Raw genomic sequence first — 5,562 nt, 5'->3', positions numbered from 1 at the left:
TGCCTTCATTTCGTTATTTACCCAGTAGCCATTCAGGAGAAGGTTGTTCAATTTCCATGTAGTTGTGCAGTTTTGAGTGAGTTTCTTAATCCAGAATTCTAATTTGATTGCACTGTTGTCTGAAAGACAGTTTGTTGTGATTTCTTTTCTTTTACATTTGCTGAGGTGTGCTTTACTGCCAATTTTGTGGTCTATTTTAGAATAAGTGTGATGTGGTGCTGAGAAGAATGTATATTCTGTTGATTTAGGGTGGAGAGTTCTGTCAATGTCTATTAGGTCCGCTTGGTGCAGAGCTGAGTTCAAGTCCTGGATATCCTTGTTAACCTTCTGTCTCAATCTGTCTAATATTGACAGTGGGGTGTTAAAGTCTCCCATTATTATTGTGTGGGAGTCTAAGTCTCTTTGTAGTTTCTAAGGACTTGCTTTTTGAATCTGGGTGCTCCTGTATTGGGTGAATATATATTTAGGATAGTTAGCTCTTCTTGTTGAATTGATCCCTTTACCATTATGAAATGGCCTTCTTTGTCTCTTTTGATCTTTGTTGGTTTAAAGTCTGTTTTATATCAGAGACTAGGATTGCAACTCCTGCTTTTTTTTTGCTTTCTATTTGCTTGGTAGATCTTCCTCTATCCCTTTATTTTGAGCCTATGTGTGTCTCTGCACATGAGATGGGTCTCCTGAATACAGCACACTGATGGGTGTTGACTCTTTATCCAATTTGCCAGTCTGTATCTTTTAATTGGGGCATTTAGCCCATTTACATTTAAGGTTAATATTGTTATGTGTGAATTTGATCCTGTCATTATGATGTTCGCTGTTTATTTTGCCCATTAATTGATGCAGTTTCTTCATAGCATTGGTGGCCTTTACAATTTGGCATGTTTTTGCAGTGGCTGATACCAGTTGTTCCTTTCCATGTTTAGTGCTTACTTCAGGAGCTCTTGTAAGGCAGGCCTGGTGGTAAAAAAATCTCTCAGCATTTGCTTGTCTGTAAAGGATTTTATTTCTCTTTCACTTATGAAGCTTAGTTTGGCTGGATATGAAATTCTGGGTTGAAACTTCTCTTCTTTAAGAACGTTGAAATTGGCCCCCACTCTCTTCTGGCTTGTAGAGTTTCTGCTGAGAGATCTGCCGTTAGTCTGATGGGCTTCCTTTTGTGGGTAACTCGACCTTTCTCTCTGGCTGCCCTTTACATTTTTTCCTTCATTTCAACCTTAGTGAATCTGATAATTATGTGTCTTGGGTTGCCCTTCTCGAGGAGTTCGTGGTGTTCTCTGTGTTTCCTGAATTTGAATGTTGGCCTGCCTTGCTAGGTTGGGGAAGTTCCCCTGGATAATATCCTGAAGACTGTTTTTCAACTTGGTTCCATTCTCCCCATCGCTTTCAGGTACACCAATCAAACGTAGATTTTGTCTTTTCACATAGTCCCATATTTCTTGGAGGCTTTGTTTGTTTCTTTTTACCCTTTTTTTTTTCCTAAACTTGTCTTCTCACTTTATTTCATTAATTTGATCTTCGATCACTGATACTCTTTCTTCCACTTGATCGAATCAGCTATTGAAGCTTGTGCATGCGTCATGAAGTTCTCTTGCCATGGTTTTCAGCTCCATCAGGTCACTTAAGGTCTTCTCTACACCGTTTATTCTAGTTAGCCATTCATCTAACCTTTTTTCAAGGTTTTTAGCTTCCTTGTAATGGGTTAGAACATGCTTCTTTAGCTAGGAGAAGTTTGGTATTACCAACCTTCTGAAGCCTGCTTCTGTCAACTCATCAAAGTCATTCTCCCTCTAGCTTTGTTCCTTTGCTGGCAAGGAGCTGTGATCCTTTGGAGGAGAAGAGGCACTCTGGTTTTTAGAATTTTCAGCTTTTCTGCTCTGGTTTCTCCCCATCTTTGTGGTTTTATCTACCTTTGGTCTTTGATGCTGGTGACCTACAGATGGGGTTTTGGTGTAGATGTCCTTTTCATTGATGTTGATGCTATTCCTTTCTGTTTGTTAGTTTTCCTTCTAATAGTCAGGTCCCTCAGCTGCAGGTCTGTTGGAGTTTGCTGGAGGTCCACTCCATACCCTGTTTGCATGGGTATCACCAGTGGTGGCTGCAGAACAGCAAATATTGCAGAACAGCAAATATTGCTGCCTGATCCTTCCTCTGGAAGCTTCATCCCAGAGGGGCACCCACCTGTATGAGGTGTCTGTCGGCCCCTACTGGGAGGTGTCTCCCAGTTAGGCTACACAGGGGTCAGGGACCCAATTGAGGAGCCAGTCTGTCTGTTCTCAGAGCTCAAATGCCATGCTGGGAGAACCACTGCTCTCTTCAGAGCTGTCAGACAGGGACATTTAAGTCTGCAGAAGTTTCTGCTGCCTTTTGTTCAGGTATGCCCTGCCCACAGAGGTGGTGTCTATAGAGGCAGTAGGCCTTGTTGAGCTGCAGTGGGCTCTGCCCCAGTTCAAGCTTCCCGGCCACTTTGTTTACCTACTCAAGCCTCAGCAATGGTGGACGCCCCTCCCCCAGACAGGCTGCAGCCTTGCTGGTAAATCTCAGACTTCTGCAGTAGCAGTGAGCAAGGCTCTGTGGGCATTGGACCTGCTGAACCAGGCATGGGAGAAAATCTCCTGGTCTGCCAGTTGCTAAGACTGTGGGAAAAGTGCAGTATTTGGGCGTTGAGTGTCCCGTTCTTCCAGGTAGTCTGTCACAGCTTCCCTTGGCTAGGAAAGGGAAATCCCTTGACCCCTTGCATTTCTCAGGTGAGGCAATGCCCCGCCCTGCTTTGGCTTGCCCTCCGTGGGCTGCACCCACTGTCCAACCAGTCCCAGTGAAATGAACCAGGTACCTCAGTTGTAAATGCAGAAATCACCTGTCTTCTGCGTCGATCACGCTGGGAGCTGCAGACTGGAGCTGTTCCTATTCAGCCATCTTGGAATGGAAACCTAGTTTGAGTTTCTTACAGCATCAAAAGTTGTGGATAACTAGCACTCATTGTGAAAAGCTAGAATTATTTTATATTTTAAAGTTACAAGTTTTCTTTTCTGGAGTAAATTCTTGGCTTTCTATTACATTTGCATTTTGGTATGATGAATAATTTTGAAAAAGTCACATACAAATTTAACCTGAAATTAACACATACACAGGCAATTTAAGTGCATTTTGAAATTGCTTCTACATTCTAATAACTGCAGATTGTATAATCAAGTTACTCCTTTTTCACATTGACTCACTAATTGGTATACATTAGATTTTGATCACTAGAAATCATTTATCTTTAGGCCAGTTTACTGTGTGGGTGGCATTCTAGAAATCCACTCTGTTCGGGACAACTAGACTTCAACAAGACAAAATATGTCACTTGCTAAAATACAATCTCATACGTTGGGGTACATTCAACACACATATTCTCATGCAAATGTATGACTCTTTCTAGTCTCACTACAGATCTGTGCACTAAAGCACAGAGATTAGTCAACTCTATTTTGTGTAATTCCCAACAGTAAAAAAGTATGGTGTATCTATAATTGCTTTACTGGATATACTTCTATAATTCTGGGGAAACAACTCTTCATTTTTTCCTAGGTATTGAGGAGAAACAAAGACATTTAATTATAATTTTACCTACCTAATGATGGGAATAATTTCTAACAGATCAATTTCTTGCTCTGTGCTTTTAAATATTGCTTTTCTCTCACTGCTAACATGCCCCCAGTGCCAGTTGCTGAAGGGAACATTCACTTCATAGAATAACTTGTGAACTCGCACCTTTGACTTACAATGATGAGTAGATGGGCACAATCACTGGTAGCAGTATACTGGGGGGCTAGTCATACACCAGGGTGGGTAGCAATAACATAACTTAAATGAAATTGACTGTTTAAGCTAATTAATTGTATCCTATTAATCCCAAACTACATGTACCCAACTCAACTTCCTCTTGGCCTGATTCTCCCAATCCCAGAGACATTCTGGCACTACTTGAAATTAGGATGAGTTTGATGGAAGGGAAATATTTAAGAAATGTCTTTATTGCTCCCCCCAATAAATAAATAACCAAACAAATTAGATCTTAAGATAGAATAAAGGGAAGGCAGAATGAATGCTGTGGTTTGAGTTATTACCCAGAATCCTTGTGTTGAAAATTTGGTCATTGGTGTGGTGGTGCTGGGAGACAAGGCCTTTAAAAGGTGATTAGGTGGTTACAAGGAATGAATGCTACTCTTAGGAGATTGGGTTAGTTCTGGTGGGAGTGAGTTCTCATTCTCTCAGGACTGGATTAACTACCTCATTGGTGCCCCTTTCACATCTGCCTGCTTTCTCTTCTCCTCTGCCATGTTATGATGTAATTCAAACCCTCACCAGAGGCTACAGCCATACTCTTAAGACTGCCCAGTTTCCACAACCATGAGCCAAATAAACTTGTTTCTTTTATAAATACACAGTCTCATGTATTCTGTTACAGCAAGGTAAGCAAAATAAGGTAGTGGAGATAATAACAGACTATCAGAAATGATAATATATGTGGTTTTGAAAAAAAGATGTATATAATAGAAGAAACAAAGGATTAGTAAAACAGTGGAAATATCCTTCAAGGGAAATGTTAGTTCCAGAAGCACACATCTATACTCTCTTAGTAAGACATAGGATTTAAACAATAGGGTTAAGAGTTCTGCGAGAAGGGGAGATACTGGAGATGTTCTACTAAAATTTTGGAAAACATATAATTCTATCTTTATACAAACTCTCTCAGAGAAAAGAAAAATGGGGAATAATCACCAAATGATTTTATGCATGAACATGGAATCAAAAATTTTAAACCAGTTTTGGCAAAAGTATCTATTGATTTATTTTAAAAACACATCATGACTAAGATTTGTCCAATGAATACAAAATGTTTTAGAGATAAGAATATCGACACAATTGACCACATTAGCAGGTTAAAGCAGAAAAATATCTCAATAGATATTTTCAATTTATTTGTTTTAAAAATCAAAACCTATTCATAATTAGTCTTAGAAAATAAGATACAGAAACAAAAGTGAATCTGATAAAGACTATCCAAAATCAATGGCTAAAATACATGTAAAGAAGAGTTCTCAGAAACATTGCTTTTAAAATCAGGATCAAAACAGACATCATCACTACATAATCCAGCATTGGCTATGAGACTCTTGCTGGTACAAGATTGTATTAATAAGAAATTAGGGAAAAAGTAATAAACTGCCATTACTTGAGGATGGCAACAGAAAAACAACAAGAATTAATACTAGTTGAATAACACTGGTGAATAGAAGATCAATTTATAATTTCTATTCCAAAGCAATAAGTGTCATAAAGGATATCATTTGCAATAGCACAAAAATAGGGCATATTGAAGACATTTAGTTGAAATATAGAGAAAAAGTAAAAAGTTTTATTGAAAGACAAAAATCTATAAGCTGAAAAGTAAACTATACTCATGGGTAAGAAGATCAAGTTTAAAAAAAGAAAAGAAAAAAGTAAAAAGTCAGTTTTTCCTAAATCTATCCATTCATTGTAATTTTGACTAAATTCCAAGTAAGATTTTGATTAGTAATT

This window comes from Pan paniscus, chromosome 5 (assembly GCF_029289425.2).
Source record: "Pan paniscus chromosome 5, NHGRI_mPanPan1-v2.0_pri, whole genome shotgun sequence".
Taxonomy (NCBI): Eukaryota; Metazoa; Chordata; class Mammalia; order Primates; family Hominidae; genus Pan; species Pan paniscus.
The sequence above is the reverse complement of the archived record's forward strand: the minus strand, read 5'-3'. Positions refer to the sequence as shown.